The sequence below is a fragment of the Onychostoma macrolepis genome, chromosome 05, assembly GCF_012432095.1.
Source record: "Onychostoma macrolepis isolate SWU-2019 chromosome 05, ASM1243209v1, whole genome shotgun sequence".
NCBI classification, from domain to species: Eukaryota; Metazoa; Chordata; class Actinopteri; order Cypriniformes; family Cyprinidae; genus Onychostoma; species Onychostoma macrolepis.
The window spans coordinates 12,995,078-13,021,831 of NC_081159.1; the positions used below are offsets into that span (position 1 = coordinate 12,995,078).

The 26,754-nt window shown below is 42.3% G+C and overlaps 1 long non-coding RNA gene across 1 annotated transcript; it reads left to right on the forward strand.

The window, feature by feature from the left end:
* Positions 1 to 26,754, forward strand: LOC131540232 (uncharacterized). Its single transcript, XR_009271221.1, has 5 exons — positions 1 to 349; positions 25,365 to 25,484; positions 25,764 to 25,796; positions 25,911 to 25,964; positions 26,199 to 26,754. It is a non-coding gene; the product is annotated as an uncharacterized LOC131540232 (long non-coding RNA).

Sequence of the window (26,754 nt, forward strand, 5' to 3'; positions counted from 1 at the left end):
ATCACCAGTGTCAGTTTACCTACTGAGCTTCAGTCTGAAGTCCTGCTGCCCTGTTTCTTTGAATCAGACTTCTTGAATTCAAACCAGACAAATGAAATTTGCGTGGTGTGGACTCACCTCAATTCAACAAACAGAGAAATTGTGGAGATCGGTCTGGATGGTGAGGCTAAATTCTGGAACAACCGACGAGGACGGATTAAGACATTCCCAAAATTACCAGAATCTGAACTGCTGGACTTCTCCATCAAGATCCGTAATGTGCAGCAGTCTGATTTAGGTGTCTACCACTGCACACTGTTCAGAGAGACTGGCTGTCTCCTAGCCTAAAAGAGGATTGAACTACACAACGGTAAATGAAGATTGCATTCTGCATATGAATGGTGCATTTATCAACCCAAAGAGGCAAAAAAAATCACTTTCACTGTCTTTTATACCTTACCTTTTCCCTGCTGGTGGAATGATCTTCCAAACTGGATCTGAGCAGCTGAGTCTTTAGCCATCTCTTCCATCTACACTTGACATTCTAACACTTCAAACTCTATATTCGATTTCTATTCGATCTACTTGTTTTCTTTTTATTTATTTCGGGGGACTTGACCCTCTAATACTAGCACTTTCTATTCCATCAACTTTTACATCAACACTAGCATTCTCTATACTTTTACTATTCTTTTCCTATTCTATCTACTTGTTTTCTTTTTATTTCTTATAAAAAAATTATAATTATAATAACTTGACCCTCTAACACTATCTCTCTCTATTGTATTTATATTCTCAGAGATGGACAAAGTACACAACTCATTTACTTGAGTGAAAGCTCTCTCTCTGGAGGGTAGGGATTAGGATGAGCTCTTCCGAATGGAAGGCAGAGTCAGTCTGGTCTGCAAACTCATATCCTCCCGAACTTCCTGCTGCCCTGTATCTTGCTCTCTTCATTGGCGGTAGGTAATCGCCGATGTATTTTTCCATCAGAACTCATAAGCCTATCATACAGCAGGATCTTGAATCGCCGATAAGTCCAGATATTTAGCATGCCAAATATTTCACGGGCGTCGGCAATGCATCAGCGATTCTCTCAGATCGTCTTTGATGGGCCTAATTGTGTGAACGAGCACCGATTTGCCTCTGATTTCGTGCATTTGCCTGCGATTTCGCAAAACCTGTCCGTGAGTGAAAATCGGGGGTTAAATCGTGCAGTGTGAACCTAGCTGTAAGTGTAAGCTGTAAGTGAAATGTTCGCTCTATGAATAGGCCTATGTAAAAATAAATAATACATAATATGTAACAATAAAAAGTATAAAAGAATAAACATACTTTCAACAGACCATGAATAACGCCAAAAAAGTGATAAGATTCTTTCCACAGCAATAATGGACGGGTGAAATATCACTGTAGGAATATCTGTACAACATATGTTGCCTAAATCAAAATGTGCATTAACTTCCTCATTGCATGATACTATTTCAAAGTGATTTCCGTCATTTTGAAAGATAATAAATTGTATTTACCTGTGAAAACAACAAACCTGCAAAGAGACGTGAGGATTTGAAGAGAAAAATTCTTTGTGAATTCCAGTGAATTATTAATGGGATAGGCCTATATCTTAAATTAAATCGAGAACAGACCACAAATGTGCAGTGTCAGTTTTATACTATTACAGCGGAATGCAAAGGGAAAAAGAAAATAATCATGAGGAAAAGATGCAGAGGCTGAAACGAGCATGACATAGATATTCGTAACGTCACATTAAAATACCAAGCGTTACATTATTCTCATGATGTCTGAAAATAATACATAAAGGAAAATCAACAGCTCAAATTTTTTTATTTAACACCCCAACAAAAGCAGCATGGTAGTGATCTCAACACAGCTCTGGCGGTGTGCACACATCTACGTGTAGTCATTTATCCACAGCTCTGACTGGAAACGAACAATGAAATAAATTTTCTCCCTATTAGATTGTGTTTAATTAACGTCTACACCTACCCCAACCCTAAACCTACCCCTTACAATAATGAAAAAAGAGTAATTATTGTTGTACAGTATGACAAAAATTACGCTATATTGATGTGCACATGCCCAGTAGTGCCATACGTATCCCTTCTAGCCTTAACCGTGAAACTGCTGTATGCAGACTGATAAGAGAAAAAGCGTCCCGGGGCTTGAAATTCACAGGGTAGGAGGGGGTAGTGACGCTGGGTGTAACTAAAAAGGTGCCATTGTCCGGTGAGGTCCGGTTGGGGAGTTACCGGACGGCCTGGCTCGGAGATCTCATATCGATCAGATCAGTGTATGACATCAAAGTACCGCGAGAGCGATTCGAAAGCATAAGGATCCATGTGCTCTCGAGGTACTTTAATGTCATACACTGATCATTATGCGCAGCGCCGCTTCAAGTCCAACACACCTGGGAGGAAGCCACGCCCTATTTTGGAGCTCCCACCCCCATTTGGAGATCTCCGGGCTGCAGTTATACCCTTAGGCTTGTTTGTGGTCACTGTGAGGTGCATGCCGGTTAGAAAAGTGTCCGAAGGCACGTTCAACTTGAAGCAGCGCTGCGCAGAATGATCACCGTATGACATCAAAGTACCGCGAGAGCGATAAGAAAGTAGTTGGATACTATGCATTCGAATTGCTCTCGCGGTACTTTGATGTCATACGGTGATCAATAGGCTTGTTTGAGATGCGCCTCACCTGTGGCAAGAGTAGGCAGCTGCAGTGAGGGTAGGAGTGAAATAAGCGCAGTCAAAGACGGACAGTTCTGCCCTCTCGAAATGGAACAGATACCTACGAGATCAAAGGCAGATATTGCAATATTCTCACTCATATGCTGTGCTGCTGATAAACCTGATATCATTTAAGTTCTGTTGCTTTTATATGAATATAAATATGATGAACAAGACACTCAAAGTGCTTGCTATTTAATTCCATACGAAAGGCTTATTTATCATCCATTTTTATTTTAATTCAAACATGTATTTTAGATTTTTATAGAAAATATGACAACAAACACATATCACACACAGAGATCGCACTATCATATAGTGTTTGGCAATATTCATGCACAATTTAAATACATAATAGCATGAAATCAGATTTAAAAAATTAAACATTTTAGAAGATAATGCAGCATCACCGTTGTCTGAATCAATGAGCACTAAACTGTGTCGTCAGTCAGTTGTTTCCCATCATGCTTTTGATTAGCGCAGTCGGTGGAGAGCAACTGCTCGCGACTGCTCAATCCGACACAGCCGCCTCGCCGTCGCGAGAGTTTTTTTGGCAGCATGACATCAGAGCAAGTCAGACGTAACTCGGACACTTTTCTAACCGGCATGCATCTCGCGGTGATCACCGGTGATCGGTTCAACGCAGATTTTGCTCATCTCAAACAAGCCTAATCTGTGCAGGGCTGCCTTGAGTTACGTCCGACTTGCTCTGATGTCATGCTGACGTGTGCAAAAAAACTCAAATGAATGTTCCCAAACACTATCACAGTGCGATCTATGTGTGAGATATGTGATTGTTGTCATATTTCTATAAAACTGTAAAATGTATTCAAGTAAAAATGAATGATAAATACACCTTTCGTATGGAATTAAATAGCAAGCACTTTTGAGTGTCTTGTTCATCATTTAAATCATATAAAAGCAACAGAACTGAAATTATATCATGTTTATTAGCAATACAGCAGGTGAGCATAAATAACGCGATATCCGCCTTTGATCTCGTATGTATCTGTTCCACTTCGAGAGCTCAGAACTGTCCGTCTTGACAGCACTTATTTCACTCCTCCCCTCACTGCAGCCGCCTACTCTCGCCTACATTTCAGGTGAGGCCAGGCGCATCTCAAACAAGCCTCTCCTCGATTTATTTGACATCATCGCTCTCGCGGCACTTTGATGTCATACACAGAACGGCCTGTGCAGTGCTGTTTCAAGTCAAACACCTACTGGGTTTTGTTAGGAAATGCACAACAGTTGTTCTGTGCCCTTAGGTAATATTTTCGCTTACATGATTTTGCAAAATCAGACAATATGGTGTCTAATATATACCACAGTATTAACTTATTATTATTGAATTGTTGTAAATAAATATCACATTTGCAGCTGGTTAGTGTTCAGAAATGCTGGGAAATCACTTCATGTAACCCTACAAGAGTGATTACTTATAGGCTGTCTAAAAAAAAAGTCACCCACTGACTTTCAAATCTACGGAGTCCCTAAAGGGACATTTGCAAAAAAAAAAAACAGGGAACGAGACACTGCGTTCTCTAGGGGTCGCTATGGGGAACGCCGTCAGCGTGACCCGTGTGTGAAGCATACATACAAAAACACCACATGCTGGTCGGCGACAGCCTATGACGTCACTACCGGCGTGACCACAGTATAAAGGGGCGCCAGGAAAATACGTCATCCGCTTCTTCATCTGACGCTTGCGTCTGAAGCATGGCACAAAGCCTAGAGGACGCAGTGTCTCGTTCCCTACTCAGGGAACCATGTGCTTTGTCCCAATTCGCATACTATCTGTCCTAAATAGTATTCGAAAATAGAATTAGTATGTCCCAAATCATAGTATGTTTAAAAAAGTATGCCAAAGATTCCCGGATGGTCTACTACTTCCGGTTAGAATTCGAAGTGCAGATCGATGCACACTCTAACGGCTAATATTGCCCACAACACATTGCGCTGTGGATGAGGATTTGATCAGAACTACAAACACGCATAAAAAGTGTTAAAAAACTACAAACATGGCAGATATGTGCGACCGACAGACAGAGAAAGAGATTTGAGTGATAAATAATCAAAGTCTAATCTGATGAAAAAAAATATTTATTTAATGTTATCCATGTTATATTTCATCTGCAGCAACACTGTGAACTTTTATAATGATATGTTTGGTCATTAACTTTCAAATGCATCATTATGCAAACACATGAGCAGAGTTCTCGACATGAAAGACCCACGATGTGCTTCTTTATTTCTCTCCAATACGGTAGGAAATCAAATTAAACGAAATGTGGATGATGTTAACTGTGACAAGATGATTGACAGGGCAGTTTAAACAGTTACAGGATGCACGTAACTAAGCAACAGAGTGTCCGTTAAAGACACAGCTATGACTAAGTAGTATGTCCCAAAGTTTGCCTACTATCCTGCTAAATACTCAGAAGTATGTATTTTTTCTTCACAAAAAGAGTACATACTTTTAGGGCATAGTATAAGTAGGTGAATTGGGACGCAGCAACGGTTACATACATAACCTGAGACGTTCCCTTTCGAGGGAACTTCGAACTCCGTCCTCTAGGGGTCGCTATGGGGAACGGAATACCCATGCCACCATGCTGAGGAGAGTGCAAGCCAAGCACAAAAGACGAGCACTACGTACCAACTTTACCAGGCTAAGGGAGTTGCCCCTGGGACGCTTAGATGGCCAAAGACCCGAGCTGCATACCCTAAAAAACAACTTACCTGTTAAGGGCCGGTACTCCCACACCCAGGGTAGAGCTCGAAGGCTTAGAATCATAAGAAAAGATTCCTTTAAGGGGATACGGCCAAGTGCCTAGGATAGTAGCTAGGTCCTGGGGCTAACACTTGCTCTGCACGAGCTCGCTGAGGGAACTGTCTCAACAGACCCTCGATAGCAACAAACACTGTTCAGTCCCAGAAACATTGGGAGAAATAGGCAGAGTGGGGCCCAAGGCGAAATCGGGGCCTGACCAACTCAAAGAAAGGGCACAAAGCCGCAGCGCGTAACCCCTACCGTACAGGATTTTAGAAAGAATGCAAAACACTTGATTTGCGATCTTATCACAACGTGGATTTCAGAAAGTGCACAGAGACTAGCGTGCGCACTTACCATAATATGGATTTGTAAACACCATTCTAGGGGGTCACAGCGGCTGTTACTAGACAACCCCAGAGACCCTAAGTGACCGTGGCACTCGAAGAGCAGTACTCTTTTCATTTTATAATAGAGGACACATAGATGGGAACGGCGCTTCTCATAGAACAAACTGTCATATGAGGGGTCCGTAACTACCATCACAGTCACAGCCAGGTTGCTAGAAGCTGAAGCTGAAGGTGACATAGTACCCCGATCTCAGCTGAGAGGGGAGAAGATTCTCGATCTCTTCGTGCTACAGTCATCCCACAAAGCGAGCAACTTAACAGGGAGGCAGAGAGGCCTAACAACCTGAGGCTGCTGAATGACAGAGCTCTGGGGAGCGGAAAGCTCAACTCTCAGAATGAGAGGGAACTCAGATGCTCAGAAGGGAGCGAAATGCTCATAGGTGACCCTCTATGGTGAGGGGGGCAATGCTAGCTCGACCACTCAACTCAGACGCTCAGAAGGGAGCGAAATGCTCATAGGTGACCCTCTATGGTGAGGGGGGCAATGCTAGCTCGACCACTCAACTCAGACGCTCAGAAGGGAGCGGCATGCTCATAGGTGACCCTCTATGGTGAGGGGAGCAATGCTAGCTCGACCAACAAGGAGAGCAACCTAACCGGGAGGCATAGAGAGGCCTAACAACCTGAGGCTGCTGAATGACAGAGCTTCTGGGGAGCAGAGAACTGAACTCTCAGAGTGAGAGGGAACTCAGATGCTCCGGGTGCCTGGTCTGAAGGCAATGCTCAAGCCATCCCACAGTGTGAGGAGAGTACTGCCAGGCTCAGCCCACTCGGATGACACATCAGAGAGACGGCAAGCAACCGGCTGTCTAATGATGGTGTCATGGAACTCAAACAGTAAAGAGAATGGTACTGGCCCAGGGGCAGGTTCCTTCTGCTTACACCCTCTATCAGCAGGTGGTCCCACACCAGCTAGCCTGAAAAACCCCGGTAAGCCCTCCAAGGAGGCTGCCACAAGAGTAGGTTATTTACTCACACCCTAGCAGGGGAGAAGCACACTCTAGGCAAGGGCTCAGGGAGATCGCTACTCCAGGAAGGGGAGCAGTCCCTGAGCTAGCACATAGATATCCTCAGATAGCCATGCACCTAGGAAGGTTACCAGAGAGGGACCGACTGAGACTATCCAGACCACAAAGAGTGGGCTGTTTGCGTTAAAAAAGTAAAACCGCTCAGTACCTCAATAAGAGGAGCTTCACTCAGAGAATTTCTGGAATTGCAGTGCTGGAGACCTGATGACCAAGGAGGCTCTCACAGAAACCTACAACTGGGCCACACGACCCAGGGGTATGAGGCCGGAAACAGGGCTCTCATCCTAGTCTGGATCTAGTATCGACGAGTGAGGTATCACTGCACTGAGTCGAAGGCAAGAGGTGGTCATCCGTGGGCCCACCCTAACAAGGTGAAAACACACAAAACGACAGGTCCCAGAAATACTGTAAAGAATGGCTACACAATACCAGTGAACCGTTAGAACTGGATCATACTCACCCATCCATGGTTCCTGCACATGAGATCAGTCCCGGAGGCTAAGTCCGAAGAGTCGGGTCCAGACCATCAGTAAGGTAGATTCTATGAAACATAGAACCTAACCAAAACATCATAAGTCCAATATAGAGACTGCAATGTCAAGCGCAGGTTTCTAGGTTACGGTGGTTGCAGGGGAATTAGAGAGGGGAAGATGAGGACAGATGACAGGCCCCCCGAGGGAAGGGAGTAGATGTTCAAGTCTTACTCTGGTCCGGACGAGAGCATTGAGAACGCCTGCCTGGATCACCTCCTCAGGTCTTGCCTACCTCTCTTTGACCCACGCCTCCCTCTAGCCCTACCCACAGGCGGGAGGGGCACGAGTTGCGACACTAGCCTTCTGTGCCCATCTCTGATCCCCAGACTGAGATGGGCCAGGACCCCGCGTTGTTCGAGCTCAGACCTGGACCTTCATGGAATGAAGGTTTTGAAGGCCGCTGAGCGTGCCTTCGCCTCCCTAAACTTCTCGACCACCGTCTCGACGGAGGTACCGAAAAGCTCAGAAGGCGAGACTGGAGCATCGAGAAGAAAGCCCTTTCTTTCTTCCCAATATCTGCCAAGTTTACCCACAGATGTCTCTCCGTTACCACCATGGCCGCCATAGACATGCCCATAGCAGTGGCAGCCTGCTTAGTGGCACGGAGAGCCAAATCCGTGGTGCGGCGCAGCTCAGCTACTTCATCAGGTGACAAGCCCTGACCCTTATCCAGGTCTTTCAGCAGATCAGCCTGGTACGCCTGAAGCACCGACATAGTGTGCAACAAAGCGGCAGCCTGACCTGCTGCTGCGTATGCCCTGCCATTTAAGCAAGATGTTTCCTGAAGGGGCTTAGATGGCAAGGAGGGAGCCTTGAGAGAGGATGTCTCACCCACAGAGAGATAGCTGGCTAGCGTCTCTTCCACAGGGGGCATCCCCTCATAGCCGTTTTCACGCATCCCCTCAATGTTTGCATAACTAGTATGCTGAAACCTGTGAATGCGAGAGGAAAACGGCTTTTTCCATTCCCTCTCAATCTCCGCATGGAGATCAGGAAGAAATGGGAGGCTCACTCGAGCTGGGGGGCTATGGCCAGAAAGATAACGCTCATTGAGATGACCCCGTGGCGCCACCATCTTGGCCCGCTTCCACGGCAAGTCAAGCTTTGCCGTGGCGCGTTCCATAACCTCCAACAACTCGTCATACGCAGGGCAGGAGGATTGAGAGGGCTCAGTCTCAACTTCTTCGCCCTCAGACATCTTCTGCTCTTCCTGGGTATAACCCAGCAGAGCACTAGCCGCTGGATCAGATGATGTCAGAGAGATCACATCATCATCATCCAGCAACTCACCCTCGTTCGCGGCCGACGAGTGCGAGAAGGAAAGCCCCTTCTCTAACTCATAAGCCAGATCTGCCTGCGAGCCCCACGAGCTTATTCCCCTCCGTGCCTCGGCAACAGTGGGTCTTGAACCGCAGGAAGCAGACGGCTGTCCCTCCTTCCTCAAAAAGAGAGACAGACGAGAGTGGCGCTTTCTCATAGAAAAAAGCTCACAGTGCATGCAGATTGCCCCCTCGAGTACATCGTGTGCGTGCTCCTCGCCCAAACAAAAGGCAAAAGATCGTGTGTGTCATCAGGTGTGAAATAACGAGGACACGGATCCACACATCTCTTAAACACCTTGCTAGTGCTCACCATGGCAAAGTAGAAAATCGTTGAAGACGATGAAGAGGATGACGTATTTTGCCGGCGCCCCTTTATACTGTGGTCGTGCTGGTAGTGACGTCATAGGCTGTCATAGACTGTTGCCGTTCCCTATAGCGAACCCTAGAGGACACAGTTCGAAGTTCCCTCGAAAGGGAACTATTGTGTGGTGACGAGAAACTTTTGCGTGCGCACGAGAAACTTTTTTGAGCTCACGGGTTACAGTTTCCGGTTGCCTCACTTCTGCCAGCTTACAAAGAAGAAAGCAAGAGCATGCATGCGCATGAATTGGCCTAATTGAGATCTATTTTGGCCTTCAATAGGAAAACATTGTTTCTGTTCTTGCATTCTTGGAGACAGATAAATCATCACTGAACAGCATAAGAAAAGCTTTTCCCCTCAGGCTATACATAGCCTAATATCTCAGGACTGTCCCTCTGTACATAACTTCTCAAAACATTTCATCTGTAAAATAGCACATTCATAATTCTTTCTATTTTCTCTATATTTTGTACATAACCTCCTAAAACATTTGCACATTCAAATTCTATTTTATCTATATTTTTATTACCATATAGTTATTATAATGTATTGTCTATTCTGTTTATTATTAGCCTTACATTTCATTCTATTACCTTAAATTATATGCACGTCTGCACTCCACTACTTTCTCCACTGGATGCTCCTGTCACCAAGACGAATTTCTTGTGTTTTTGTGTGTGTAAACACACTTGACAATAAAGCTCTTTCTGATTCTGACATTTAAAACGCATTTTGAGGTCTAGAAGCGATAAGTATAAAGTATAAAAGCTCAAATTTTAGATTTCGATATGGCAATAGCCTGTTGTCCCACATAAAACTTTAAAAGCCAGTTAAATATGTATATAATCGAAAGCGATTATTTCTTTTTGATAATTATTACTTTACTTCAGTTAGGTTTTCTAACTGCTGTTAGTTTCGTTTCATTTTCATTTTTTATTTCTTTGACATTTCTTTGGCATTTTTCTTTCTTTCTTTCTTTGCCTAAATGCCTTTATTTTCATTAAATACAGTTCCTAATACAACATATTTTACTGTTTAAATATGTATACAATATTTTATTTAAACTGGTTTAACAAGCATTTTTAGAAGTAAAATTAAACATTTAATCATCGCGAAAAGCGAAAAGACTGATACAGATTTCAGAAAAAGAAAAAAGAAAAACGTGCGATTAATTAGCTATTTTTTTAATCGACTGACTGCACTTATACATACATACAGTACCATTTCTAGGCATAGGCAAGCTAAGCGGTCGCCTAGAGCGCCACCAGCTAGAAGGGGCGCCAATGAGTGCACGTACTGCCACTACATTTTAACAGGGTTGTGATCAAGAGTGGTACGGACACCCTGAAATATGATTGCCGCCCCCCACTGGATCACCCAACATCATTGGGCTAGAGTACTGTCATTCTGATGATGCCTGTATGCCATTGGATCAGAGCGCTGTCAATTGCTGCCTCTGATTGTTGCATGCAAAGTTTGCATTTGGATTTGGAGCGCTCAACAATGCCATTAGATGAATGGGTTCTGTCAGTGTATTGGCAAGGTAAGGCGCTTTTCTTTTTCTTTTTTTGCCATGCAAGTTCAAAGGCCAATTTATCAGTACATAAAAAGTGCACAAAATCAGTATTTTGTTTAGGCAGTATTTGTGGCAGTCGAGAAATCATGTTTCATGTGAAACTGGTCTAAAAGGTGTGCGTTTTTGCGCCAATGCATTGTTAAAGGTTCAGTGTGTCGTGTAATATTCCCATATAAAACTTTTACAGACAATTAAAATCAATACTATTAAAGATCAATACATACTTTATTAAACCACTTTGTCAAATTTAACGCATCCTTATGGAAGTGTTGAAATGCTGAATCAATTCATTCGCTTCCAAAAAAATAAATAAAATTAATTTGCTTCCAACAGCGCTTAAAGGGAGCAGCGTCATACATATAGAGGGCAGAGCGTCACGTTATTTAAAGAGGACGTTCACATGTCAATGAGTAATAAAAGAACAAGTAGCTGCATTCTGATTACTTTTATGTCACTGATCAGGCTTTTATAGGCCTACGCAGTTTGGGGTAACAAAATGTTTTATAGGTTTGACTGAAATAATAATGCAATAACTGACACAACAACAACAAAACAATTGAACAAAAACAGATAAAGTCAAAAAGTAGCCATTGTTAATATCTAAACATGTACCCAAATTAAAATGTAATAAAATTAATTATGTGTGATGACAATTTCTTAGCAACTACTAGGGATTGTTACATAGAGCTATACAGGCATCCAGTGGCTATAATGGTATCACAGATAACAAACTGTGCAAAATGTTTTAGCATAACAGTCAATTTACAAATAGGCCTAATAATGCGTTCAGATTTGTGGAACTCACAATGAGCTGAATTTCCACAAATTAGTGTAGTTTCTATGACAACAAATTTAAATGTGACAAGAAACTGATGTCTGAAAAAGAAATTATATATTATTATATATTATATATATATAATTTTATATATTAGGGGTGGCACGGTACATGGCACGGGCGTCTCGGTTCGGTGCATGAGGCCTTACGACGAATACAGGCAATTCACCCCCAATCCAGAAGGGGGCACGCGCAGTAACGCAGCGCTGTTTGATAACCGCCAGCAGAAGAACAGTGAATGCCATGAGTTGCGCACTTGAAAACAAAGTCCCCAGACAGTGACCACGTGCTGATTCTGAACTCGTCTCTCACATAGACTGACAAGGGAGTATAGGCGGTTTCAACGGCAACAACATAAACAAACGTTACTGCGCATGCGCGCTTTTGTGGCCCTAACTTAACTTCCGGTAGACATCCAAATACAATCAGTAACAACAGCTAAGTCCCTCTAGAGTAGATTATGTTTTGATAACAAGCAAAATATGTTTGCTGCGTAAATCAGACAGACTGAGATGCAGCGATAACTACTTGGATGGACTTATTAAAAATGCAAACTCATTCTCTGCCAGCAGGAGGCGCTTTAAAGCGGGAGAACTAGAGGTTTCCACGGAAACGGCTGTTGGGCTGTACACAAGCACTGCTGAGCTTACAAACGCTGCTTAATCAGGCATATAACATGCAAGATTAAATGAAAATGACATCGAACATTTTCTAAAGACAGTGTTCCTTCAGAAATACAGTGATATTTTTGATACGTTTTGATATTAAAAGTGCGTTATGTGCTCATATCTATTCAACGAAGCCTTTTGGCAAATCGGTCAGTTTTGATATCATGGCTGGTCGCCACAAATAAACAAATGTATGGGAAACACATCCCACAGCACAACAACCTGAGCCCAACTTCATTACTCATCACTTTAACTTTAACTGTGTTTGTAGGCGGCGCCACTATCAAGACCGATAAACAAACACAGACCGGAAGTTATTTTAGAGAGAAACTGTTTATACTTTAAAGGCTTGCGCACTCAACTGTTTGCGAAATGGAGCTTTGTGCTCGAGTATCCTACCTCTCTCATTCATCACAAATCCAAATATTCCATAATATTTCCATATTTGCAATGTAACATATCTGAATGCTAAACTATTATTTATTATGTAAATGATAGGCTTTGTACTTCAGTCGCGTTCCAACGGTGACACAGAGGCGCGCATGCTGATGTTTGGCTCACTGTATTTTATTTTGATAAAGTACCAACTGCGCTGTCAAGGTAGGAATGCTGGAACTGATGTGTGTGTGTGTGTGTGTGCGCGCTCCGGTGCGATCACTTCAACTATTTTCTTATACCAGCAGAATCAACTTTAAACACTTATTGTCTTATTAATAATCACTGTATAAAGGTCTGCTTTTAATTGTGTACACTCACAATGAAAACAAAACAGATTTTATATATATAACATGTAATAAAATTTAGTATTTTCACATCTAGATGGAAAAAAATTGTAATTTGCACTACTGTCTGTTCAAAATAAATGAAAAGAAACTGAGCATAGCAGATTTTTTCCCCTGTTGTACCGAAATCGTGTCGAACCGTGACCCCGAACCGAGGTACGCATCAACCGTGACATCTGTGTACCGTGCCACCTAATATATATATATATATATATATATATATATATATATATATATATATATATATATATATAACCTATAGCCCAGGGATCCTCAAATCTGGCCCATGAGATCGCTATAGGGACTTCGCCTAGGGCGTCAAAATGGCTGGAAACGGCCCTGCATACATAGGCTACATACACACACACACATATATACATATATATATTAGTGCTGGGCAACGATTAATCGCGATTAATCGCATCCAAAATAAAAGTTTTGTTTATATAATATATCTGTGTGTACTGTGTATATTTATTATGTGTATATAAAGACACACACATACAGTATATATTTTGAAAAGATTTACATGTATTTACATGTATATATTTATTAATATAATTTATATGATATATAAATATATTTAATATATAATCATAACACATTTTTCTTAAATATACACATACATTTGTGTGTATTTATATATACATAATAAATACACACAATACACACACATATATTATGTACACAAAACTTTTATTTTGGATGCGATTAATCGCGATTAATCGTTGCTCAGCACTAATATATATATATATATATATATATATATATATATATATATATATATATAAACACAATTATTTGTGACCTGTGCTGGGAAAATGATTCGGTATGCGCACGGACTAATTTTGAGCTATACAGGCAAAAGAATTATAATAAAAAAAGTGAAAAATGTCAGTTTTGGTCGAATTTGAGGTTTTCACAAAAATGAGTTCATTAAGCCCTCTTCTATCTATCCCAATTGCTCCAAATAGTAATTAAACATTTAAAATGATCTTTATTTCTACGTTTTCTGAGAGGAGTACCTTTTCTCTGCTTGCTTCTGGATGACTGCTGCTTCTCACCACATGTTGTAGGTCTATTGTTGCAAAGAGCAGCATCAGCTTTGTGAATATTTATATCGAATTCTCTATTACATGAGTCCAAACCAGTGAAATGTGATTTTCAAACCTGAAAACAAAACGATCATGCTGACTGACGTTTGCAAAGCGCGTGTATAAGACACGCCTTTCCTGGAGCGCGCGATCTCTCTTATAAAGTATACAATTTAGGGGTGTGCCCGACTAAGGATTTTTATAGTAGAATTGGAATTTTCGAATCTTGCCGATAGTCGACTGATAGTCGAATCATAGCCTATGTTTGGGGGCGGGGGTGAAATACATTAGCAAAAGTCAAGTCAGACATTGGACAGTCATAATTATTGACGTTAACACACAGGGAAAATGTGTAACGGACGCCTCACAGATACAAAAAATATGTTTCATGTATTAATTAAAAGATAGTTAACATTAAATGTCAGCAAAACCCTAAGAATTCACAATATTTTTTACAATAGTGCTCTCATTACGTTATATATATATGACATTTATTAATGTTCTGGATTTCTGTTTTGAGCTGCGCGCTGAAGATGACCAGTAGAATGAAGCATTTGATAGCAGGGTTTTAATCAACGGGATTTAACTTATCATTTATCTCATATAGAATACGCTTCGTTATTAATGCAATAACGTTAATATTAGGACTTATAGGTTATCTGCACAAAATGCCCCGAATGCATGAATGTCTGCGCGGCTCTGAATGAACTCTTGTGGACGCGTTCTTCACGCAACAACATGCAACTAAACTCTATTATAATAAAACGCTGTGAATTTTTAGTGTTCTCGTTATAATGTTATGTATATGACAGTCCCAGTCATAGTTATTAATATTCTGCATTGTTGTTTGTACTGCTCGCGCTGCACGCTGACAAGATGTAGGCTACTACAAGCGCTTTACGCAACTCAACCAAATGCATCTATACGAGATAAATAATACACGATATGAACCGGCTGAAATGTTTTGAAATCACTTGTACCCTACCTGATCGAAAAAGAATCCTGTGTCAGTTTGAGTCTTGTTAAAGATTAAATCCCTGCCGCCAAAATGCTCCTGTGTAGGTCACGGATTATGGAAAGTGAAACTTAAATCTATAGGGGTGGTTGGATTTATTCACGCACGTTAAAATATTGATCTAAACTTTATTTCTTTTCAGATTCTTATTTACAGCATTATCTTAATAGGCTGTATATTAACTTATTGGGAGAAACCCGGTAGTTCTATGTGAAATCAGACATTTGATGTCCAAAATGGCACGATCATAACACCCCGCGAATATTCGACTGTGAGATTGGGAGTCGAATCAGGCTTCTCCTATAGAAGCATCGTCGACTATTCGGGGTCACCCCTAGTACAATTATTGTGAAATATTGACGAGATTCACACAATCATAATCTGTTATGTTTTACATGAACGTTTAGTTAATGGTTGGGGGAATATCTGATGTGTAACTTTATATTTGATCCATGCATTACAGTAGGTCTTAATATAGATCTTTCTCAATGTTAATCATACATAAAAAGAAAATATGGAATCACTCGCTGCTCTTGATTAAACTACCGCTTATTTGCATCTTTGTTCTTATTTTTAATAACAAAGATAAAATAAAAATAAAAAAGCTATATTGTGATTAATATAGTAATTATTATTAAGAAAATAATTGGAGGAAAATATGCAACGTTGCTTGGTGATTTTGCTTTGTAATCTTTAACTTCATTTTTCTCAAATCAGATCTGCTGCCTGCCTCTATTGATTTCAAATGGCTATAGCTCAGTCATTTTTTGTCCGATTCCAACAAGTCATATATCATTTTGAAGGCATTTTAATGGAGAATGTGAAAATAAAAATAACTGATTTTTGAAAATTTGCGCAAGACTCATTTTGCCAGCACGGGTCACATTTATTTTTTATAATTATTACTTTATTTTAGTTGGGCTTTCAATAACTGTGTTTCATTTTAGTTTTTCATTTATTTTGACATTTCTTTCTTCCTTTCTTTCTTTGCCTGTATGCCTTTATTTTCGTTAAATACAGTTTTAATGTTTAAACATCAATACAATATTTATTACATTTAAACTCGTTTAACAAGCATTTTAGAAGTATTGCCTATTGTCCCCCATAAAACTTTACAAGCCAGTTAAATATGTAAATAATCGAAAATCGATTATTTATTTTTGATAATTATTACTTTACTTCAGTTCAGTTTCAATAACTGCTGTTAGTTTCGTTTCATTTTCGTTTTTTATTTCTTAGATATATATAATCAAGGAAAAATCATACCTTCTGTTGTCTTCTTTTTAAAGAACTTCAAAAGTTGCGCTTGAACCATATTGCGCGAAAAATGACGAAATTGCTCCTGCTTGTGCGCAGCTTGTTATAGTACCAAGTTCTGATTGGCCAATCGCCGTTATTTAGTTCGTAAATGATCATAAGTAGAGAATTTTAACATTTCATGTGCATGATAAGTTTTACATTACACAAAATTAATAATCCAAAGGGGATGGTAAGGGGGGATGCTTTTAGTCATTTTTTTCGACCAGGGGGATAACATCCCCCCGCAATTCTGAACCTTATATATATATATATATGTATATATATATATATACAGTATCTCACAGAAGTGAGTACACCCCTCACATGCCCAAGAGGGTCAAGGCAGTGCTGGAAAATAATGGTGGCCACACAAAATATTGACACTTTGGGCCCAATTTGGACATTTTCACTTAGGGGTGTACTCACTTTTGTGGCCAGCGGTTTAGACATTAATGGCTGTGTGTTGAGTTATTTTGAGGGGACAGCAAATTTACATTGTTATACAAGCTGAACACTCACTACTTTACACTGTAGCAAAGTGTCATTTCTTCTGTGTTGTCACATGAAAAGATATAATAAAATATTTACAAAAATGTGAGGGGTGTACTCACTTCTGTGAGATACTGTTTGTGTATATATATATATATATATATATATATATACACACACACACACACACACAGGTGCATCTCAGTAAATTAGAATGTCGTGGAAAAGTTCATTTATTTCAGTAATTCAACTCAAATTGTGAAACTTGTGTATTAAATAAATTCAATGCGCACAGACTGAAGTAGTTTAAGTCTTTGGTTCTTTTAATTGTGATGATTTTGGCTCACATTTAACAAAAACCCACCAATTCACAACAAATTAGAATACTTCATAAGACCAATAAAAAAATCATTTTTAGTGAATTGTTGGCCTTCTGGAAAGTATGTTCATTTACTGTACATGTACTTAATACTTGGTAGGGGCTCCTTTTGCTTTAATTACTGCCTCAATTCGGTGTGGCATGGAGGTGGTCAGTTTGTGGCACTGCTGAGGTGGTATGGGAGCCCAGGTTTCTTTGACAGTGGCCTTCAGCTCATCTGCATTTTTTGGTCTCTTGTTTCTCATTTTTCTCTTGACAATACCCCATAGATTCTCTATGGGGTTCACGTCTGGTGAGTTTGCTGGCCAGTCAAGCACACCAACATCATGGTCATTTAACCAACTTTTGGTGCTTTTCACAGTGTGGGCAGGTGCCAAATCCTGCTGGAAAAATGAAATCAGCATCTTTAAAAAGCTGATCAGCAGAAGGAAGCATGAAGTGCTCCAAAATGTCTTGGTAAACGGGTGCAGTGACTTTTGTTTTCAAAAAACACAATGGACCAACACCAGCAGATGACATTGCACCCCAAATCATCACAGACTGTGGAAACTTAACACTGTTGTCACGGGCCAGGGTGCCTCCCTGGCTCCCTCTGCTGTCCGTGTTGTCATGTCCTTTTCGGCAGCTCGTGACAGGTGCGATCAGCGCTGATCTGGCGGTGGGGCTGCGCATGTCACGAGCTGCTTCTATTCCACCTGTTGCTCATTACCCTTTCCTTTATATTTCTCTTCTGACTAGTTCCTGTTGTTAGTAGATTGTTTTGTGTTCTGTGTTCTGGTGTACACTCACGTCTGTCTGTTTGCACCCCAGGACGCATAGAGAGAAGGACTGCCACTCTCTGCCTCACTCCACTCTTTAGTGGTTGGTCCTGTGCGAGCGCTGGGTCTTGGGCAGTGATCCGCTTGTTGGGTCCGCATCTCACTGCCGACCGTAGCTGGATTACCCCAGAGACTTGCTCGCTGAGTTTTGTTACAGTTTTATTTGTTATGTTCACCTTTGGTAATAAACCTTGTGCTTGAATCTCTCCTCTGCCTTTGAGTCCTCTGTTCTCCTCGGGCCGTCACAGAATCTACTAACCACATTATGGACACAGCAGAGGAGGATGAGATGCGCCGAGCCCTTATGCAGGCGGCACGAGCTCTGGCGCTGCTACGGCAGAGAGAGGGTTCTGTTTCCAGTTACTCGATCGAGTTTCGTACGCTCGCGGTGTCCTGTGGCTGGAACGACAAGGCTCTTTGGGATCGCTTTCTCCACGGTCTGGCCGAGCATATCAAGGATGAGATCTATTGCCTTGAATTACCCTCGAGCCTGGATGGGCTCATCGACCTCGCCATCCGAGTGGAGAACCGGATTTCCCTCCGTTCTCGTCATCGGAGGAGCGTGTTTTCCCCTGAGTTCGTCACTAGAGCCGCGTCAGGAGCGGCGAGTGACGCGCCTCCCCAGCATCTCGTTGTTTCCGAGGAGGAGCCAATGCAGGTCGGGAGAGCACGGTTGACCCTAAGAGAGCGGCGTTATCGCCTGGACAACCAGCTGTGTCTCTACTGCGGGGAGGGAGGCCATGTGGCAGCGTCGTGCCCGGCAGTGAGGCGGCGCTCACCGCTCAAGGGAGCATGAACGGTGAGTGTCACTAGTACTCAACTGCCCTCTGGTGGTCGTTGTGAGTTCCAAGCCTCGTTACTGTTCAAGGGAGTTGTTCATCAGGTTTTGACTTTGATTGACTCTGGAGCGGAGGGCGATTTCATGGATTCTGGGCTGGCCACACGCTTGGGACTTCCATCTGTTGCCCTGGCCGAGCCTATATCGGCTAGAACACTTTGTGGCACCCTTCTCACCAGGATTACTCATGCCACTAAGTTTGTCACACTCACACTTTCCGGCAATCATGTTGAGGAGATTCGTTTCCTCCTCATCCATTCACCCACCGCTCCTGTGGTTTTGGGACACACCTGGCTGGTTAAGCACAACCCCCATATTGACTGGGCTCTAAACTCCGTGTTGGCTTGGAGCCCTTTTTGTTTAGCTCAATGTTTGGGTGCTGCATTTTCCCCTATAATGTCTTGTTCTGGGTTGCAGGAGGAGCCAGTGAACCTGGCGGTTTTCAGTAAGTCCCGAGCTTCATCTCTGCCTCCGCACCGCCCGTACGACTGTGCGATAGACCTGTTGCCTGGCGCTTCTCCGCCCAAGGGGCGCCTTTACTCTCTGTCCAGGCCTGAGAGGGAGGCCATGGAGAAATATATTCACGATTCTCAGGTAGCAGGCATTATTCGACCCTCTTCCTCTCCGGCTGGGGCGGGGTTCTTCTTCGTGGGGAAGAAGGATGGTTCGCTGCGCCCCTGCATAGACTATCGGGGGTTGAATGACATCACGGTGAAGAATCGTTATCCTTTGCCGTTGATGTCATCCGCCTTCGAGCTCTTGCAGGGGGCAACCATCTTTACGAAGTTGGACCTCCGCAACGCTTATCACTTAGTTCGGATTAGAGAGGGGGACGAATGGAAGACCGCCTTTAACACCCCTACGGGGCACTTTGAGTATCTGGTCATGCCGTTTGGGCTTTCTAACTCCCCGGCGGTCTTCCAGGCACTCGTCAATGACGTGCTCAGAGACATGGTCGACCGGTTTGTTTTTGTTTACCTCGACGATATCCTGATCTTCTCCCAGAACAAGCGCGATCATGTCCAGCATGTCAGGCGAGTGCTCCAGCGGCTGCTTGAGAATCGTTTATTTGCCAAGGTGGAGAAGTGCGAGTTTCACGCACAGTCGGTTCCGTTCCTGGGATTTATCCTCTCTCCCGAGGGTATCCGTATGGATCCTGCCAAGGTGAAAGCAGTTGCTGATTGGCCCACCCCAGATAGTCGCAGGGCGGTCCAGCGATTTCTGGGGTTTGCCAATTTTTACAGGCGGTTCATTCGGAATTTTAGTCAGGTCGCTCTTCCTCTGACGAATCTCACCTCCACTAGGACACGTTACAGTTGGTCATCGCAGGCTCAGACTGCATTCGAAAGTCTTAAGAGTCGCTTTATTTCGGCTCCAATTTTAACCACACCAGACCCGTCTCGTCAGTTCATTGTGGAGGTGGATGCCTCAGAGGTGGGGGTTGGGGCTATTTTATCCCAAAGATCACCCTCGGACGATAGAATACATCCCTGCGCCTTCTTTTCTCATCATTTAACCCCCCCGGAACGGAATTACGACATTGGGAATAGGGAGTTACTTGCTGTCAAGCTAGCCCTGCAGGAGTGGCGTCACTGGTTAGAGGGCACGGGGGTTCCTTTTATCGTTTGGACTGACCACAAGAACCTCGAATACATCCGCACCGCCAGGAGATTAAATTCTCGGCAGGCTCGCTGGGCATTGTTTTTCGGGCGGTTTAGGTTTACCATCTCTTACCGCCCGGGGTCCAAGAATGGTAAACCCGATGCGTTGTCGCGGATCTTTGAGACCGAGGCTACTCCCACCCTCCCTGTGCCCATTCTGCCTCCCGAACGGGTGGTGGCAGCGGTCACCTGGGGGATGGAGTCCAAGGTCCGCACGGCGTTACGCGGCACTGCTATTCCCGCGGGATGCCCAGAGGGTCTGTTGTTTGTGCCCGAGTCAGTCCGAACTAGCGTCCTACAGTGGGGCCACTCGTCCGAACTAGCTTGCCACCCAGGAGCGACTCGTACTTGCATGTTGATCAAGCAGCGGTTTTGGTGGCCGTCCGTGGCGCGGGATGCCCGTTTGTTCGTGTCGGCCTGTCCGGTTTGCGCTGCGGGGAAGGGCTCCAATCGACCCCCAGCAGGGCTACTCCAGCCACTGTCGGTCCCTTCGCGGCCCTGGTCACACATAGCGATGGACTTCGTCACTGGCCTACCCCCATCTAGTGGCATGACAGTAGTCCTCACTGTGGTGGACAGGTTCTCTAAGGCGGCTCATTTCATTTCCCTCCCCAAATTACCTTCAGCGAGGGAGACAGCGACTGTTGTCTTGGATCACGTTTTCCGTATTCATGGCCTCCCGGTAAACGTGGTTTCTGACAGGGGTCCCCAGTTTGTGTCTAGGTTTTGGACAGAGTTCTGTCGACAGCTGGGGGCGACTGCGAGCTTATCCTCAGGTTATCACCCGCAGACTAACGGGCAGGCCGAGCGTGCTAACCAGGACTTGGAGAGGGTTCTGCGCTGTGTGGCGTCTGCCGAACCGTCGTCTTGGAGTTCCAGATTAACCATGGTAGAGTACGCACATAACTCCCTTCCGGTCTCGTCTACGGGTTTGTCTCCCTTCCAGTGCTGTTTAGGCTACCAGCCACCATTATTCCCCTCCCAAGAGTCCGATGCTGTTGTTCCGTCCGGCGCATGCGTTTATTCAGAGATGCCTCCGTGCGGAGGATCGCCAGAGAAGCCCTCACCGGACTGGCGAGAGGAACAAGGCGTCAGCGGACCGTCACCGTACTAAGCCCCCACTTTACGTGTGCGGTCAGAAGGTCTGGTTGTCTTCTCAGGACCTCCACTTCAGACTCCCCTCACGTAAACTGGGACCCAAATTCGTTGGACCGTTCATCATTTCTAAGGTGCTCAGTCCGGTGTCGGTGCGACTCAAATTAACCCCCCCTTTTAAAAATATTCACCCGGTTTTTCACGTGTCTAAGATTAAGCCCGTTATTCGCTCCCCCCTTCAGCCCCAGACCTCTGCCCCCCCGCCTCCTAGACTCATCGAGGGGTCGCCAGCTTATACGGTACGGCGGCTGATCGATGTTAGGCGTAGTGGTAGAGGTCACCAATACCTGGTAGACTGGGAGGGTTATGGTCCGGAGGAGAGATGCTGGGTTCCGGCTCGCGACATTCTGGATCGCGCTCTCATCGACCAGTTCCATCGGCGTCATGGTGAGTCCTCCGGGGACGCCAGGAGGCGTCCCTGAGGGGAGGGGTACTGTCACGGGCCAGGGTGCCTCCCTGGCTCCCTCTGCTGTCCGTGTTGTCATGTCCTTTTCGGCAGCTCGTGACAGGTGCGATCAGCGCTGATCTGGCGGTGGGGCTGCGCATGTCACGAGCTGCTTCTATTCCACCTGTTGCTCATTTCCCTTTCCTTTATATTTCTCTTCTGACTAGTTCCTGTTGTTAGTAGATTGTTTTGTGTTCTGTGTTCTGGTGTACACTCACGTCTGTCTGTTTGCACCCCAGGACGCATAGAGAGAAGGACTGCCACTCTCTGCCTCACTCCACTCTTTAGTGGTTGGTCCTGTACGAGCGCTGGGTCTTGGGCAGTGATCCGCTTGTTGGGTCCGCATCTCACTGCCGACCGTAGCTGGATTACCCCAGAGACTTGCTCGCTGAGTTTTGTTACAGTTTTATTTGTTTTGTTCACCTTTGGTAATAAACCTTGTGCTTGAATCTCTCCTCTGCCTTTGAGTCCTCTGTTCTCCTCGTGCCGTCACAACTGTACTTCAAGGAACTTGGGCTATGAGCTTCTCCGCCCTTCCTCCAGACTCTAGGACCTTGGTTTCCAAATGAAATACAAAACTTGCTCTCATCTGAAAAGAGGACTTTGGACCACTGGGCAACAGTCCAGTTCTTCTCCTTAGCCCAGGTAAGACACCTCTGACATTGTCTGTGGTTCAGGAGTGGCTTAACAAGAGGAATACAACAACTGTAGCCAGATTTCTTGACACATCTGTGTGTGGTGGCTCTTGATGCCTTGACCCCAGCCTCAGTCCATTCCTTGTGAAGTTCACCCAAATTCTTGAATCGATTTTGCTTGACAGTCCTCATAAGGCTGTGGTTCTCTCGGTTGGTTGTGCATCTTTTTCTTCCACACTCTTCCTTCCACTCAACTTTCTGTTAACATGCTTGGATACAGCACTCTGTGAACAGCCAGCTTCTTTGGCAATGAATGTTTGTGGCTTACCCTCCTTGTGAAGGGTGTCAATGATTGTCTTCTGGACAACTGTCAGATCAGCAGTTTTCCCCATGATTGTGTAGCCTAGTGAACCAAACTGAGAGACCATTTTGAAGGCTCAGGAAACCTTTGCAGGTGTTTTGAGTTGATTAGCTGATTGGCATGTCACCATATTCTAATTTGTTGAGATAGTGAATTGGTGGGTTTTTGTTAAATGTGAGCCAAAATCATCACAATTAAAAGAACCAAAGACTTAAACTACTTCAGTCAGTGTGCATTGAATTTATTTAATACACAAGTTTCACAATTTGAGTTGAATTACTGAAATAAATGAACTTTTCCACGACATTCTAATTTATTGAGATGCACCTGTATATATTCTCATACTTATTCATATACTTTATATACAGTATATATATATATATATATATATATATATATATATATATATATATATATATATATGTATGTATGTATGTATGTGTGTGTGTGTGTGTGTGTGTATAAAGTGCAGTCAGTGATTAAAAAATATCTGCATTGGTCTTTTCACGACGATTAAATTCGCGACTTCTAAAATGCTTGTTAAATCAGTTTAAATTAAATATTGTATACATGTTTAAACAGTCAAATATGTTGTACCGGTATTAGGAACTGTATTTAACAAAAATAAAGGCATTTAGGCAAAGAAAGAAAGAAAGAAAAATTTCAAAGAAATACAAAACGAAAATGAAACGAAACTAACAGCAGTTATTGAAACCTAACTGAAGTAAAGTAATAATTATTAAAAATAATAAAAAATCACTTTCGATTATATACATATTTAACTGGCTTTTAAAGTTTTATGTGGAACAACAGGCTATTGCCATGTCGAAATCTAAAATTTCTAAAATAGCTACCAATCGCTTCTAGACCTCAAAATGCGTTTTAAGTTTACACACACAAAAACACAAGAAATTCGTCTTGGTGACAGGAGCATCCAGTGGAGAAAGTACAGACAGAGTGCAGACATGCATATAATTTAAGGTAATAGAATGAAATATAAGGCTAATAATAAACAGAATAGACAATACATTATAATAACTATATGGTAATAAAAATATAGATAAAATAGAATTTGAATGTGCAAATGTTTTAGGAGGTTATGTACAAAATATAGAGAAAATAGAAAGAATTATGAATGTGCTATTTTACAGATGAAAAGTTTTGAGAAGTTATGTACAGATGGACAGTCCTGAGATGTATTGTTCAGGTGGAATATAGCCTGAGGGGAAAAAGCTGTTCTTATGCAGTTCAGTGATGATTAATCTGTGTCCGAATGCAAGAACAGAAGCAATGTTTTTATATTGAAGGCCAAAATAGATCTCAATTAGGCTAATTCATGTGCATGCATGCTTTTGTTTTCTTCTTTGTAAGATGGCAGAAGTGACACAACCGAAAACTGTAATGCGTGAGCTCAAAAAAGTTTCTCATGCACATACCAAAGTTTCACGTGAGCATGCAATAGTTTCTCATGAGCACGCAAAACATTTCTCGTGCTATGTAGCAGATTAGTACGGAGCCCCTAAAGGGACATTCGCAAAAAAATTATAAAAATGAAGACTTTCGCGTGCGCACGAGAAACGTTTCATGTGAGAACGAGAAACTATTGTGTGCGCATGCGAAAGTCTTCATTTTTATGATTTTTTGCAAATGTCCCTTTAGGGGCTCCGTACTAATCTGCTACATAGTAGCGACTTTCTACTTCAAGGACTTTGATAGAAATGTAGTGGAGTAAAAAATACGATATTTGTCTTTCAAATGTAGTGAAGTTAAAGTCATAAGTTTCCTCAAAAAATAATACTCAGTTCAGATATTCTTAAGTGTACTTAAGTAATCAAGTAAATGCACTTCATTACTGTGCATTACTATAGACCTACTTTTTATTCGTTTTATTTATTATAATAAATAATAATAAAAAATAAAAAAAAAGCTATGAGTACTGCATTAGACTATCCGGGACTTGTCACAGCACTTACATATTATTGCTCTTTTGTTGGTTTGATTGCTTCTGTTTTCTTCAAGTCGTTTTGGATAAGTGTCTGCTAAATGTAAATGTGAATGTAAATGAGAATATTGATGGTTAAAGTCTTAAAGCGCATCTACTGCTTGAAATGTGCCTTAAAAAGTTGACTGTCTTTGTCTAACATGAATTAACATTCTTCAGAACCAGCTGTTGTTTCAGTGGATTCTCTGACTTGGCTGATCCCAACTGGAGCAGCAGGAGGAGCAGCAGTGCTAGTAGTGCTACTTGTGCTTCTTGTTGTTGCATGTAAATTCTTCAAACGTAAGTACCATTTTAGAATTAGAATTCTGTTTATCTTTACGTTTCATGTAATCAGCTCTTCTTTAAAATTTTATTATCTTTAACATTATATATTGATGTAAATAATTTCTAAATATACACACATAATTATACACACAGTTAATCTGTGCAGCAGGACAGAATTTTAACCGATATAAAGATTTATGGCATGATGTATTATTAACTTGGTTTTCTATGCTTCTTTCAACAAACAAGCACATAAATGCTCTGTTTCTGAATCATTTAACTATGGTGTTACAGGTCAAGAAAATAACATCTGTGAGCCTGTCTATGGTAGGTTTTCAGCTCATAATAACTGTTTTTGTTTGAAAGCTCTACAATTTCATTTACTTGTACACTAAACTTTGTCAGAGACTATAGTAAAATGTTTCTATTCAATTTTTGCAGAGAACACCTCCCAAACAAAGTTCACTAACAGAGCAAAGTTCACTAATGAAAACAGTAAGTATGATCTTACATTTGTGACTATAGATGAAATCATATCAGCAGTACGCATTGTCACATGTCCTTCTTGTGTAATTTCACTATGAAAAAAATGTATAATCTATCAGACTGATTAATGTTATTTAGTGATTTTCATTAGGCTGTTTATTTAACAGTCAGAAGAAGGGGAAGTTAATAGAAGATTAAAGAAGTTTTATTAAAGCATTGTTTTTCTTTCTCTCTTTTTTCTAGGCGTGTCACTCAGCAATCCAATCTATAGTTAAAATGCACAACTGTGTGGAACATCAGTAAATATATGGAATTCATTATATATTACATCAAGAGAACTGAGAATGATTGTAATGGGTCAGACTTTTTGTCTGGGTTTTACATATACAAATGTAAATATAGCTGCAAGCAGCGATTACCGGGGTTCAAGCATTTAGCACATAAGAAAAAAGACCGTTTTTTAAACATTTGTATTATTTTAAATTCATTGATTTCATTTATTTGTTTATTTATATATTCGTTCATTCATTTATTCATTATTGACAGAGAAACTGGCTCAATAAATGAATGCCAGAGATCACTTTTCCTTTGATTTGAGTTTTTACACGCTATTACCGCAACGCCTAGTATATGCGCGCAACACAAAATAAGTGGAGGCTGGCCGAGTAGCCCCAGAGTGCACCCTGGACACCTTCAATTTCATTGGTTTATAATACAGCAGAGCTTATTGGTGTAGATGTTTGCGCATGAGCATTCTGTTATATACGTTTTTATGAATGATCTACGCCGTTTGGCTGTA